Consider the following 15,058-nt stretch of genomic DNA (forward strand, 5'->3'; position numbering starts at 1 on the left):
GTTCTCTTTGCCCTGATTTCCCTGCTCCGCACATCAAAGCTCAAAGCCCACACTGCAGTTCTAGCCCCTCTTCACCACCAGGGAGAGTCTCCGCCCCTAGCTTCTGGTGTGGGTTTGAGTTTCACACCTGATCATCCGAGCACACAGGTCTATGCGCCGGCCGTAACCCAAAGGTGGGCGAGTCAGAGGTCTGCGTAGAGGTTAGTCGGAGGGAGGAGGACCTGGGGGTGGGGAGTTTGTGGCAGAGGCTAGTTGCGGGAATTATCGTCTGCCGTGTTGGAGGCGGGCGTGGGGGGGTTAAAGCGCCCCGTGACCTCCTCGGGAGACACTCCTCCAGCTCTCCCCGCTCACTGCCTGCCCTGATTTCCCCCCAGGTTCTCTTGTGTCCTCCCACCGGCCGGTTGCCAGGACCTTTGAGGCTAGTCTCCCGGCCGCTCACCCCTGGACTCATTTTTACAGTCTCCTGGACTCCAGTCCCTTTCCCCCTGCGTCCTGTTGCCAGATCCGCCGACAACACTACTTTTGTTTCAAAACGCCAACCTGGCAAGGGGGTCTGATGGGAAGAGGACCAAACTGCTTGTTTGGAGCCCAGGGTTTTTGTCTCGGCTCTCAGTCACCGTCTCTCTTGTCACCGTCTCTCTTGTCACCGTCTCTCTTGCTCAGCGCCTTTCCTCTTGTGACTTCAGTTTCCCTGCCTGTGAATTGGGATGCGGGGTGGTGGGTCGTTGACTTGGCTGATCCCTGAGGCCCGTGCAGTTGTGCTGTTTCCTGGCTCCGTCACGGAGTGGATTTTCCTGTGGCATGACATCTCACCCCCTCATCGCGCCTGGTCCTGCCCTGCCCCTCCTGTCCTCTGCTTCTTACCACGCACTTTTCCCACAGTCCCCCTCAAGTACGTGCCCACCCATTCCCCAGACGAACACGCATGCCCTTTCTCACGATGTTTTCTTCCCAGTCTCCTCCCTGTACATCCAAGTACTGCTAATCTTTTAGGCCCCATTTGAGCTCCTGCTCTTCTGTGAAAGCCTTCCTGCTTCGACTCACCTAACGTTTGATCTCTTGGCCTCCTGCTCCCCAAGAGAAACACATCCGTGCCGTATTTAGTATTGCAGTTAATGACGTTATTCCAGGAGTAGGACCCATCTGTTGCGCAGGACAAGCATCCTCCTGTTGACTGACATGGGGAGCAGGGATCACCGTCCCCTCCCCTCTTGTCCCCCTGATCAGCAGGCTGCTTGTTTCCCAGGCAGACTTGGGAACAGCTGGTGTTCGCCCAGCCCTCCGATGCCTCCGGCTGCCCCTGCTTCCTTTTCTTGGGGTTTTCCCAGATCCCAGGTGTGGGGCCCGGGGCAGACCCAGTGACACTGCGGCCGAGGGCAGCTGGAGCGAAAGGAGATATGGAGATACTTGGACACGTAGCGTTTGAGAGTTAGAAGGAGGGCAACACTGAGCACAAATCATACCGATACTGAAAATGAGGGAAAGTTTGCCAGCTTATTTTTCCCATCTTGCTTTCACCTAAAAAAAGAAGCTGCTCAGAAACACAGCCCTCCTCAGCCTGCTAAGCCAGATGGTCCCTAGATGCACAGCCTGCCAAGAGTGCGTGCATAATTCTTCATTTTCATGGTGTCACATCCAGGTCTGAATCCAGGCACTGACACTTTCTTACCATTTGATCTGGAGCCAGTGAACCCTCCCGAGCCTTTATTTTGCTATAAAATGGGGTCATTAATGTCTGCCTTGCCCACCTCAAGATGCGGGGCGGTGGGGGGAGGGGTTCAATATAAGACAGAGGGTGCTTTGTAATTTACAAGGCACTGGACAAATATATGCTGCTATTAATAACAAAAGTGCCATATTTTGTTTTTTGCCAGTGTGCTGCTATATAATGAGCACGTATTTTGTGCCAGATTCTGTGCTAAGTGTTTTACATACATTGTATCGTTTAATCCTAACACCATCCCTGTAAGGTATTACGTGTTATCCCCATACAACAGATCAGGAAAAGGAGGTTCAGGAAGGTGTACTAGCTCGGCCACAGTCGCCCAGCAGGTAAGTAAGTCCTGGGGTCAGGATCGGAACCTAAACTGTTGGCTTCCAAAGTCAGTGCTCTCAGTTTCTGTTCATCCCTACCTCACAAAGAGAAAGCAGTTCTGTACTACCCTATATAGGTTAAAATAAGCCATGATTTGATCTCCAGTAAATGCCCTGAACAGTTGGGTCATACAAAGACTGATTTTGGGGGAAGGTCCAACTGAGTCCTGATGGTACACCTTTTCTAGCAGTAGAGATGGGCCGGTTCCAACAGTCCATCCATCATCTCTCCACCTCATATAAAGTTAACAGTTCAGAGAACAAACCCATTAGTTCCTTACTCTATAAACCATGAAGCCAACCAATTGGCAGAAAGAAAATTTCTAATCTCTAACTTACATACTGTAGATCAGTGAGTGTCAGCTCTAGATGTACATCAGAATCACTTTAGAACTGCATAAAAATACAGATGCCCTGGCCATGTCTCCAGAGACCCAGAGAAGCTGATCAGCAGGTATAGGGTGGGCTCCAGGTGTGTGTGTGTGTGTGTGTGTGTGTGTGTGTGTGTGTGTGCGCGCGCGCGCGCGCGCGCTAACTGTGATAAGCTCCAGGGGTATTCCTGATATGCAGCCTAGTTTGAGAACCCCTGTTATGGCTTAACACTATTAGCCTATCTTTCACTTTGTTCTGGAACAAGAGTAATTACTAGCTGAAAATACAGAATCATTAAATTTTAGAACTGGAAGAACCTTTAAATCTTTTGGTGCATGAGGAAACCAAAGCTCAGGGAAGTTCAGCAAGTAGCTGGAAGATTTGAATTAATATCCAGATCTGAATTCTAATCTAGTGCTTTAGATGCCTCCATACATGCCAGAGTTTTATTGGATTATTAAGAAAATCTTCCGGGGCACTTGCGTGGCTCAGTCGGTTGAGCATCTGACTTTTGGTTTTGGCTCAGGTCACGGTCTTATGGTTTGTGGGATCGAGCCCCGCAGCAGGACTGCTGTTCCACTCACAGCTCATGGAGCCTGCTTGGGATTCTCTCTCCCTCTCTCTCTGCCCCTTCCCTACTGATGCTTTCTCTCTCTAAATAAAAAAAAATAAATTAAACATTTAAACTGGCAATAAACTAAGTTTTGAAGAGAAAGAAAGAGAGAGAAAGAAAGAAAGAAAGAAAGAAAAGAAGAGAAGAAAGAAAATCCTCAGGACCCACTCACCATGACATCCATGATTTCCAGAAGTCATACCTTGGATTTTTTGTGTGGGGAAGAAGCCCGGGCTGAAAGGTCTATGAGAATCAACTCAGATAGCCTTTCTCACATGTGTTCATTCACGCTACAGTCACTTACACGGCTGTACATGGTTGTCTCTGTCCTCATGGGACTGAATCTAGAGGGTAAGAACGTCAAGTCAGCAGTTAGGCCCTGTGTCACGAGTGCTATAATAGGGGAGATCTAAGGCTCAGAGCAGCACACGGTGATTAGTTCAACCTCAGCAGCGGAGAAGAGCTACAAAACCCTCGCAGAGTATCATTTACTTGAGCTTGGTATTTGTATTAGTTATCTATTGCTGCATTATAACCCCAAATTTAGCAGCTTTGCACCGCAAACGTTATCTCACACTTGACGGCTCAGGAATTCTGGAATTGCTTAGCTGGGTGGTTCTGGCTTAAGCTCTCTCGTGAGGTTGCAGTCAAGATATCAGCTGGGATTACAGCCATCTGAAGGCTTGACTAAGACTGGAGAATCCACTTACAAGCCGGCTCACTCACATGGCTGTTGGCAGGAGGCCTCACCTCATGGAGCTCTCCATGGGGCTGCTGTTCAAGACATGGCAGCTGGCTTCTCCCAAAGTAAGTGACCCAAGAGAGAGTAAGATGGCAGCCACAATGTCTCTTATGTCCCATCCTTAGAAGTCCTACTCCATTGTATCCACAGTATCACATGATACAGGCCAGGCCTATTCGGTGTGGGAAGGGACCTTACAAGGGTGTAAACACCAGGAGGTGGGGATTACTGGGGGTCATCTTGGAGGCCAACCACCACAGTATTGGAGATGAATGGAATCTTCCAGATGGGCAAGGGAGAAGGCCTTCTAAGCACAAGAAGTAACATGCAAAGGCACAGAAATATAAATAGCAAGGCTTGGCATATTCAGGACATTGTAACTGGTTTAAAGAAAATAGGTGAGAAATGGAGATAAAGGGGAGCTTACTGAAGAAATCAAGGCCTTCTATGTCAAGGGAAGGAGTTAGGCCCTTATCCTCTCTAACTATCCAAAATTAAACAGAAACATCTAAACTTTAGCAGCCCCAAGTAAGTTCCCATCAACCTAAATTGCCTATTTATAAATTTCCAAACCGAATGTTGATGCCAACATTCTTACATTAACATAATCACTCTGGAGAGGCTTCTCCCCCCACCGCTTCACACTTTCGTATGTGCATTTCTCTATTTCTGCATGGTCCTCCCATCCAACAGGAGAGTATTAATTAGGAGCATGGCCTTCTGAGTCAGCTGGACCTCTGAATTTGAGTCCTGATGTCATCACTTATTAACTTGTCGGGTGATGGGACCTCTCAGGGCTTCAGCTAACTCATCTGAAAAATGCAATCATATCTACCTCAGAAGATGCTCGAGGATAGCAAATGAGATCACGCATGCCAAGACCTCTCCTCAGTGCCTGGCACATAGTGCTCAATAAATGTTTATTATTATCCAGCATTCCAAGTGACATTTTTAAAAGTTTATTTATTGGGGCGCCTGGGTGGCGCAGTCGGTTAAGCGTCCGACTTCAGCCAGGTCACGATCTCACGGTCCGTGAGTTCGAGCCCCGCGTCAGGCTCTGGGCTGATGGCTCAGAGCCTGGAGCCTGTTTCCGATTCTGTGTCTCCCTCTCTCTCTGTCCCTCCCCCGTTCATGCTCTGTCTCTCTCTGTCCCAAAAATAAATAAACGTTGAAAAAAAAAAAATTTAAAAGTTTATTTATTTATTTTGAGTGGGGGTGGGGGCACGGAGAGAACAAGAGAGAATCCCAAGCAGGCTGCACACTCAGCACAGGGCCCAATGCAGGACTCGAACCCATGAACTGGGGGATAATGACCTGAGCCGAAGTCAAGAGTCAGATGCTCAACCAACTGAGCCATCCTGGTGCCTCTATAAATGACGTTAAAATTTTTTTGTTATGTTTTTATTTATTTTTGAGAGACAGAGACAGAGACAGAGCATGATTGGGGGAGGAGCAGAGAGAGGGAGACACAGAACTGGAAGCTGGCTCCAGGTTCTGAGCTGTCAGCACAGAACCCAACGCAGGGCTCGAACTCGTGAACTGTGAGATCATTACCTGAGCCGAAGTCGGACGCTTAACTGAGCCACCCAGGCACCCCTCAAATGACATTTTAATATTCTGTTGCATCAACCGGCACCCTTTTGTTTGGGTCTGCTTAGCAGGTGCCCCCCATTGCCAGGGTTTTGAGCCATTTTTAGTTGTTTTTAGCTATAATAGTTTACATTTCTTTGTTTAAATTGGTGGGGTTTCTCTTTAAAGTTCTTTCCCTGATATTGTTTTTATTCTTTCTTTCTTTCTTTCTTTCTTTCTTTCTTTCTTTCTTTCTTTCACAAATTCTTGTGTCGAGGGCTGACTTTCGATAGATCACAGCAAGGTCCCTAATATTTTAGATGTAGAAGTTGAAGATTGGAAAGATGAAGTAACTTGTCATACAAAGGTCTTCCTGCTTGTTAGCGTCAGAGCCAGGAACAGGGCCAGTCCCAGACACCCTGAGACTTACCCTTGTGTTCTTTCTCCCCTGCCACCCAGACCGCATAGTCCCTGGAGACTTGAAGACAGGCCCTTCTTGCCTTCTCTTCTCCAGGCTGGGTGATTCGGCTCTCCCAGTGTGCCCTCTGACATCTCCTCTCCCACCCTTTCATCATCCTAGAGGCCCCTCATCAATCCACTATAATTGGATCAGCATCCCTGCTGGTCCCCTGAGGCATGGGAGCAGACGATGACTAATGCTTTGGAGACCAGGACTCATCTCTTGGCGCCTCTGGATCTCTGTTGGTTGATGGTGTGCATTCAGATGGGGATGGGGATCCTGTCTGACTCATACCCCTCCCTCCTACCTGGAGCACTGTCTGATTTCATCACATCCACCTTTCCAGAACAGGTGGAGGGACCAGAGAGACCATTCTCTAACTTACCCCCTGGTATGTACAAAATGAGGAAACAGGCTCAGTGACACAGGTTGATCAGTAGCAGATCTGGGACTGGGACCCAAGCCAGGACACTTCCAGCGTGATGTTGGGGAGAGGGCTTTGGAGCCAGGCAGGCCTGGGCGTGAAACCCAACTGGGTGAACTTGGGCAAGAGAGTTAAATGATGGCCAATTTCCTCTTCTGTAAAATGGCAATACCCAGCTCAGGGATGTGATAAGGAGTGAATGAGATAACTAATGTAGAGTATGGAGCACTGTGTGCAATAAATGGTAGGTAGTAGAGCACAGTGCAGTTAAGAGTCTGGGCTTTGGAATCAGAGAAACTATTCAAATCCTAGACACCCATTCGCGAGTTGAGCTGTGTGATCTTGGACGACTTAGTTAACAAGAACTAACATTAAATTTACTTGTTGCAGGCATTATGCCAAGTGCCTTAGAGATATGATCTCATGTGATGTTCACAACAATTTTATGAGATGGGTACCATCAGTATCCTGTCTTTATGACTGAAGCTACTGAGGCATGAATCAATTTAGTAATTTAACTCACCGTCCTGTATTTTCTGATTATTCTCTAGTTTAAGTTCTTTCCTGCCAAACACACCCATCTTCTTCCCTCAGTGCTGAAGAATTCTCTCCTGCTTTTGAGCTTTGGGACACGCCACAGTCTCTTAAAAACCCTCTCCCCTCTTCATCAAGTTCCGTTCCTTCCCTCCGTTCCCGTGTTGCTGGTGACTTTCCTCCTCTACAAAACCCACCCTGCAAGCCGCACTCAGGCTGCTCCAACATCTCCTCTGCCCAGTCAGCTGTCAGCGCCTGGGATCGATTCTGCAGGGTTGTTAAGTGCTCGTTGCACACACTGGTCCCCCTTCACACAAAGGACTTCACGAAGGACGAGCGTCCCCAGCAATTCAATTCAACCAACATCACACCTGCTTGTGTCACTGCTGGACCACGTGTTGGGTACTGTCCTGAATGTTAAACCAGGCTGACAAATCACATACTGCTCACCCCTGCTCTATAAAAATGAAATTCAGATTTCACACCCAAAATGCACAAGTCTGAAAAAAAGGGCTCTGTGCTGACCGCGGGGAGCCTGCTTGGGATCTGTCTCCCTCTCTCTCTGGCCCTCCCCTGCTCACGCTCTCTCTCTCAAAAATAAATAAACATTAAAAAAAATACTGTACAGAGTCAGAGATGCACCTACAATCAGCAAGTCTATTCCCAGGCAAACCTGAAGAAACCCTTGCTCACGTGTATAAGGGAACACACACAAAATTATTTCTTGCCGCACATACATGTTTCTTCATAACAAAATGTATTGTTTCCTAAAAAGCTCCAACTAGAGTTTTGGTGTTTGTTTTTTTTTTTAAGTTTATTTATTTATTTTGACAGAGAGAGAGGGAGAGAGAGAGAGAATCCCACAAAGGCCCCAGACTATCAGCACAGAGCCCATCTCAGGGCTCAATCTCACAACCGTGAGATCATGACCTGAGCGGAGATCAAGAGTCAGATGCTTGGGGTGCCTGGGTGGCTCAGTCGGTTGAGCGTCCGACTTCAGCTCAGGTCATGGTCTCGCAGTTCGTGGGTTCGAGCCCCACGTCGGGCTCTGGGCTAACAAACAGCTCAGAGCCTGGAGCCTGCTTTGGATTCTGTCTGTCTGTCTCTCTCTCTCTCCCTCCCTCCCCTGCTCATGCTCTGCCTCTGTCTCTCAAAAATAAATAAATGTTAAAAAAAAATTTAAAAAAAAAGAGTCAGATGCTTAACTGACTGAGCCACCAAGGTACCCTGAGCTCCAACTAGAGTTTGTTTTTTTTTTAATTTTTTTTTTTTAACGTTTATTTTTTTTTGAGACAGAGAGAGACAGAGCATGAACGGGGGAGGGTCAGAGAGAGAGGGAGGCACAGACTCGGAAGCAGGCTCCAGGCCCTGAGCTGTCCGCACAGAGCCCAACGCGGGGCTCGAACTCACGAACTGCGAGATCATGACCTGAGCCGAAGTTGGCCGCTTAACCGACTGAGCCACCCAGGCGCCCCTAGAGTTTTAAAAAATAATGAAAGTACTGAAGTTTTTGAAATCACATTTCATTAAAAAAAAATTTATTGTGGTAACATATACATAACATGAAATTTACTCTTTTAATCACTCTTAAGTGTACAATTCTGTGGTATTAAGTGCTCTCACATCGTGCAACCTAAAAATCCTGTGTTTCTTGCAGCGTCTGGCTGGCTCAATATAAGTGTCCGACTTGGGCTCAGGTCATGATCTCATGGTTCGTAGGTTCTACCCTCTGTTGGACTCTGTGCTGACATCTCAGAGCCTGGAGCCTGCTTGGGATTCTGTGTCTTCCTCTTTCCCTGCCCCTCCCCCACTCATGCTCTGTCTCTCTCGCTCTCAATAATAATAATAATAATAATAAACATTAAAGAAAAGTGTTAAAAACCCCGTGTTTATTAATGAGCACGGGTTTAAATACCTAGAAGGTAGAACCTAGTAAATCAGGAAACATCTATGTGGTTAACAAAACATTGAATAACCTGTTTTAATGTATCCTGGCATTAAACTGCCCTTTTTTTTCTTGTTGACATAAAAGACATGTGCTGTTATTTTTTTTTTCTTCCTGATCCTTGTCCTTCTATTTCTACCCCAACTTTTTATTATGAAAAATTTCAAATAGAGGGAAAAGCTGAAATCATAGTACAGAAAAACACCTGTAGGTCCACCACCCGGGTTCCCTAATTTTGAGACTCTTGTTCATGCAGTTTATAAAATACTGCCTTCAGAGGTCTTTTGGGTTCATTCCTCGGTTTCCTGTGTCCCATTCAGGGCCATTCCTTTCTGGGATTCCTTTTTCGTTTTGTGTGAGTATGCATGCTTCTTTGAAAGTTCTTTGAAAGGGAAACTTGGGGTCCTTGGGGGACCTCAGATGTATGTTCATTTGGCTGGGGAGACAATTCTACATACAAATTCACTTTTTCCCTTAGAACTTTGAAGACCCCACTCTTTTGTCTTCCAGGATGCAGTACTGTTGGTAAGAGATCTGATGCCAATCTACGTCTTGATCCCTTATCTCTGGGAACTCTGGAGGCCAGCTTTTATCCTCGGAGGTCAGATGCTTCACCACTATGTGCCTGGGTATGTATCTCTTTTTGACTGAAAGGCAATTATGAATAAAGGACTCGGTTGATTAGTACAGATAGATGGATGGTGTAGGTTCCTCTGAAGTATGGGAGGTTTTTTTTCACAGAGGATCTCTTTCCTGTGTGGGAGGTCTGACTGTGGGCTCTGATAAGTGGGCAGGGCCTATCAGAAGCAAGCCTCCCTTTAGGCAATCTTGGAATCCCCGGCCTTCTAAAATAAGGAGTGGAACAATGTGTTAACTGGTCTGTTAGTTGCAACGGCCAGAAAACAGGCACGATCCAGCTTAAGCAAAAACAATTTACTGGCTTACAGAGTTCGAAGTGGGGTTGCTGGCTATCTGCATGGTGTCAAGATGGCTGCCGACAGCCCCCTGACTCCCATCATCTTTATCTACAATCTTTATCCATGTTTGTCCACAGTCCCAGAGGAAGATCCTGGAGTGTTCTCTCCCAGGGACCGTATTATTAGACTCCAAGGAAGGGATTGACTCTGCTTGGATTCTGTATCTTAGCCAGGTCTTAGACCAGTCACTGTGGACAGGAGATAGGTACTGAAATTGGCCAGGACTGACCCATGGCCCACTTCTTATGCCTAGTGCAGGCCTGACATTGTGACTGTTTTCCAGAATCATGTGGGACGGCAGAAAGGCAGGCAGCCCCACAAAGGGCACAATTCCCGGCAGGTAGACCACCCATGTTCTCATAAGGATTCTAGGGCATTCATTGCCAGATGGAGTTGCCTCTTCTTTTCCCTTCTGGGACCTCTGGCTTTTTCACTTAAGAACCCTCCCTGAGATCTCTCGTTTTGTTGGGAAAGCACTTCCAGTACCTTTAGCAGATTTGAAAGCAGCCATTCATCCCTGGAAGGCATTGGCACAGCACTATCATATGAGGACATCTACCCTAAAAACCACATCATTAAATTTATAATTTTTTAAAAATGTTTATTTATTTACATTTGAGGGGGGGCGAGCAGAGAGAGAGGGAGACAGGGAATCCCAAGCAGGCTCCATGCTGTTAGCATGGAACCTGACATGGGGCTCAAACCCATGAACCGTGAGATCATGACCTGAACCGAAACCAAAAGTCAATTGCTCAACTGACTGAGCCACCCAGGAGCCCCTTTCATTTTCTTTTTTTTTTTTTTTTTCTTACTATCGAGTGGTACATGCAAAGCAGACATCCTCCCTTCCACTCTGCACCCCACTTAATGCCAGCTCTCACTGCAGTGGAGAGGGGGTCAGAGACATGATAGAAATCAGGAATGGAGTCAAGGTCAGGGAGGGCATGAGAGTCAGGGGTAGGTGAGGGTGTGAGAGAAAGTAAGGATTGGATATGCCTTTCAGAAGCTACTTGGTAATTTTTATTTGTTTCAAGCTTTTTTCCTTAAGTTTATTTATTTATTTTGAGAAAGAGAGAAAGCATGAGCAAGGGAGGGGCAGAGAGAGAAGGCAAGATAGAATCCCAAGCAGGCTCCGAGCTATCAGCACAGTTCTCTTCAATCTCACCAACCGTGAGATCATGACCTGAGCTGAAATCAAGTGTCGGACCCTTAACTGACTGAGCCACCCAGGTGCCCCTGTTTGTTTCAAGTTTTTATTTAAATCCCAGTTAGTTAACATACAGAGTAATATTAGTTTCACAACTAGAGTTTGGTGATTCATCACTTACATACGATACCCAGTGCCCATCACGAGTGCCCTACTTGGTAATTTTTAATGATAATTTTTATTTTGACTGTTCTGTCATTTCAAAATGTCCCTCATATCAAAGTGGCTTTGCCAAGCTGCCCTGCTTTGAGGCCCGGTTAGAATGAGACTCAGATAGCTGATTCCCAGGCCAATACTCTTATCAGATAGTGCACAGTCTCCTTGCAGAGAGGGGCCAGACCTCAGCAGGGCAGAGTCCAGCCCCAAGCTCTGCCCTCATTTGTCCTGCGGGTTACTGCCTGAGCAGATGTTCCACCCATCCTATGTTTGGCTCCCCGCACCCCCTCCCTCTTCCTCCTGGGTTCAGATCAGGAAGGCAAGTGTGGAACAGGCAAGAGTGAGCTAGCGGGCTGCTCCTGCCCTCTGCCCCTGGTCCTCTGTCTCTCCAGCCTCCTTGTCTTCCATAAATAAGGCTGACCCAGAGGATGCCTTCACCTCCTTGTTGCACTCTGTTCAAAACTCGGGAGCTACAAGGCCTGTAGACCTCCTCTATACTGCTGCCAGTGCCTGGGAAAGCCATAGGCCACGGCCCCTGCTGCCCTTGGAGCCCTGGATAGAGCCACTGCCTCCCCAGAGAGCAGTCCCTCCTCGCAGTAGGGTCTCAACCTTGAATTGAAATTTTTGGTTTTAATTTAGTTTCTCTTCCTTTTTTACCCTCTTGTATTTTCCTACACACATACCCCAGCACCCCCATTCTTTAAGTAAGAGATGCTGTCTTAGTTTGGGCTGCCATAACAAAATATCATACACTGGGGGGCTTAAACAAGACACATTGACTTCTCACAGTGCCAGAGGTTCGGAAGTCCAAAATGAAGGTGCCAGCTGATTTGGTTCCTGGTGAGGGCCCTCTTCCTGGCCTGCAGACATCTGCCTTCTCCCTGTGTCCTCACATGACAGAAAGGGAGCCGTCTCTCTCTCTGTCTTCTTTCCTAGAGCCACTAATCCCATCATGAGGGCCTCACACTCAGGACCCCATCTAAACCTAATTACCTCCCAGAGGCACCACTTCTCAATACCATGCCATTCCAAGTTAGGGCTTCAACATATGAATTGTAGGGGGACACAAACATTTAGTCCATAGTAGATGCTTATTGTAGAAATTTTTGACAAATACAGAAAAGTAAAACAGAAGAAGAGTACAACCTATACTACCATCTAAAGGTAAATGATATTTAGAAATTTCTAGCATATTCCTTAAAGTATACATATCAGGGGTGCCTGGGTGGCCCAATCAGTTGGGCATCCAACTTCTGCTCAGGTCATGATCTCACGGCTCATGGGTTCGAACCCCATGTTGGGCTCTGTGCTGACAGCTTGGAGCTTGAAGCCTGTTTCAGATTTTGTGTCTGCCTCTCTCTCTGCCCCTCCCCCATTCACGCTCTGTCTCACTCTCTCAAAAAAAAATTAATAAATAAACAAAAAAAAATTTAAATATATATATCATATGTACAACTCTGTATCTCATAAGCATTTTCCCATATGAAAAAATCTTTGTAAACATTTTATAATACTTACCATTTTATTTATTTATTTATTTTGAGCCTAACCCATGGCTTGAGCTCACAACCCTGAGATCAAGAATCAGATGCTTGGGGCTCCTGGATAGCTCAGTGGGTTGGGTGTCAGACTTCAGTGCAGGTCATGACCTCACAGTCTGTGGGTTCGAGCCCACATTGGGTTCTGTTGCTGACAGCTCAGAGCCTGGACCTTGCTTCCTATGCTGTGTCTCCCTCTCTTTCTGCCCCTACCCCGCTCTCTCTCTCTCTCTCTCTCTCTCTTAAAAATAAACATTAAAAAAAGAAAAAAAGAATCAGATGCTTAACTAACTGAGCCACCCAAGTACCCCTTGTATTCACCATTTAAAAAAAAAAAATTTTTTTTTTTTTAACATTTCTTTATTTTTGAGACAGAGAGAGACAGAGCATGAATGGGGGAGGGTCAGAGAGAGAGGGAGACACAGAATCTGAAACAGGCTCCAGGCTCTGAGCTGTCAGCACAGAGCCCGACACGGGGCTCGAACTCACATACCGCGAGATCGTGACCTGAGCCGAAGTCGGACGCCCAACCGACTGAGCCACCCAGGCGCCCCTGTATTCACCATTTTAAATGACTGAATAATATTTTATCCTATGACTATACCACAGGTTATGTGAGCAGTCTCCTGATGTTGGGTGTTGAACTTGCTTTTACTTTTTGTTACTGTAAAAATTAACATTATTCCTTGTGACAGAACTGTTTTGTCTTGGCTATGGGAGTGGCTCCACAATCTACATGTGACAAAGTTACATAGAACGAAATACACACACCCAAATGAGTGCATGTAAAATAGTGAAATCTGAATAAGGTGAGGATTGCATGAATGCCAGCATCTTGATCCATGATTATATGAGCTTTTTTACTGCCATAGATCGAACGTGTCCCCTCAAAATTCGTATACTGAAACTTAATCTCCAGTGTGATGGTGTTAGAAGGTGGGACCTTTGTGAGGTGATTAGATCAGGAGGGTGGAGCCCTTGTGAATGGGGTTAGAGATACCAGAGTTCCTTCACCCGTTCTGCCATGTCTCTGCCATGTCGAGGATACAGCGTCAAGACAACCACCTCTGAACCAGGGAAAGGGCCCCCACCACACCTGTAACCTGCCAGCGCCTTCAGCTTGGACTTCCCAGCCTTAGAACTGGGAGGAATAAATGTTTTTTAAACGACCCCATCTATGGTGTTTTTGTTATAGCGGCCTGAACAGACGGAGACAGTTACCGTTGGGGAAAACTAGGTGAAGGGAATAGAGACTCTCTCAATATTATTTCTTATAACTGTCTGCTAATCTAAAAATTAATTCAAGAGAAAAGGTTTTAGGGGCGCCCGGCTGGCTCAATCAGTAGAGCGTGTGACTCTGGATCTCGGGGTTGTAAGTTCAAACCCCATGCTGGATGTAGAGATTACTTTAAGAAAAGTAAAGAAAAAAGAGAAGAAAAGAAAAGAGAAAAGAAAAAAGAAAAGAAGAAGCTTTTAGGAATCCACTGTAGTGGATATCTTCTTTGTGTGCATATATACATCTCAACTTCTAATTATTTCCTGTGGGTAGATTCCTATGAGAGAAATTACCAAATTTGAAAACTTGGTCGAAGATACGAACTCTCAGTCCCAGGACATAGAAGACCTATCTGCATGTCCGCAGAGGAGGAGGGGTTAGCCATACTCACAGACTGTTCTATAAACCCAGAATGCTAGTTCACTATTTACAATGAAAAGTGTGAGCGGAGGGGACCAGACTCCCTGTCATTTGGCCAGGGCTTTTGCTGCCCGTAGACCCTCCACCAGCAGAGCCAGGGGAGTTAGGTGATATGATTCAAATGTTAAAGATATCAAGCCAAGGCTTACTACACACACCTCAGAAATAGGGCTGAACCATTGCTACCAGCGACAGACAAATGGGTTCTTGGGCCAGGGGCACCCCTCCCTTAGCAGTGCTTGAATGGGGACAGCCTATATTTGCCTACTGTGCTCCTAAGGTTGATTAACCCCTGTTCCAATTAGCACATTGTTTCTTTAGGCGTATGATTCTATTCTAGCGAGTTACAGCCAAATCTTGTTGACCCCAGAGCCCTTCTGTCTCATTAAGGCACTTGTTCATAACCCCTTGTTCAGTAGACCTGGAAGCCTCTGGAAGGCTCTGGAAGGCTCTGGAAGGCTCTGGAAGGCTCCTATCCCCAGTGAAATTGCATGCAAAATTTTGAGTGTATGGTCAAATGTGCATTTTTCTGGAGAGAGAGTTCGTTGCATTTATCAGATTTTCAGAAAAGGATATCAGCTTAATAGTGAGCATCACATGGCCCCCATGTTCTAGGCCTTGTACTCAGGGTTTTACATAACCTCATGTTATCTCCGCTGAGTCCAAAAATTTGTCTCAAGTTATCAGTCTGGGCATGCTAAAGAACCTCTGTTTTCAAGTGACTTTGTGTA

This window comes from Panthera onca, chromosome C1 (genome assembly GCF_046562875.1).
Source record: "Panthera onca isolate mPanOnc1 chromosome C1, mPanOnc1 haplotype 2, whole genome shotgun sequence".
NCBI classification, from domain to species: domain Eukaryota; kingdom Metazoa; phylum Chordata; class Mammalia; order Carnivora; family Felidae; genus Panthera; species Panthera onca.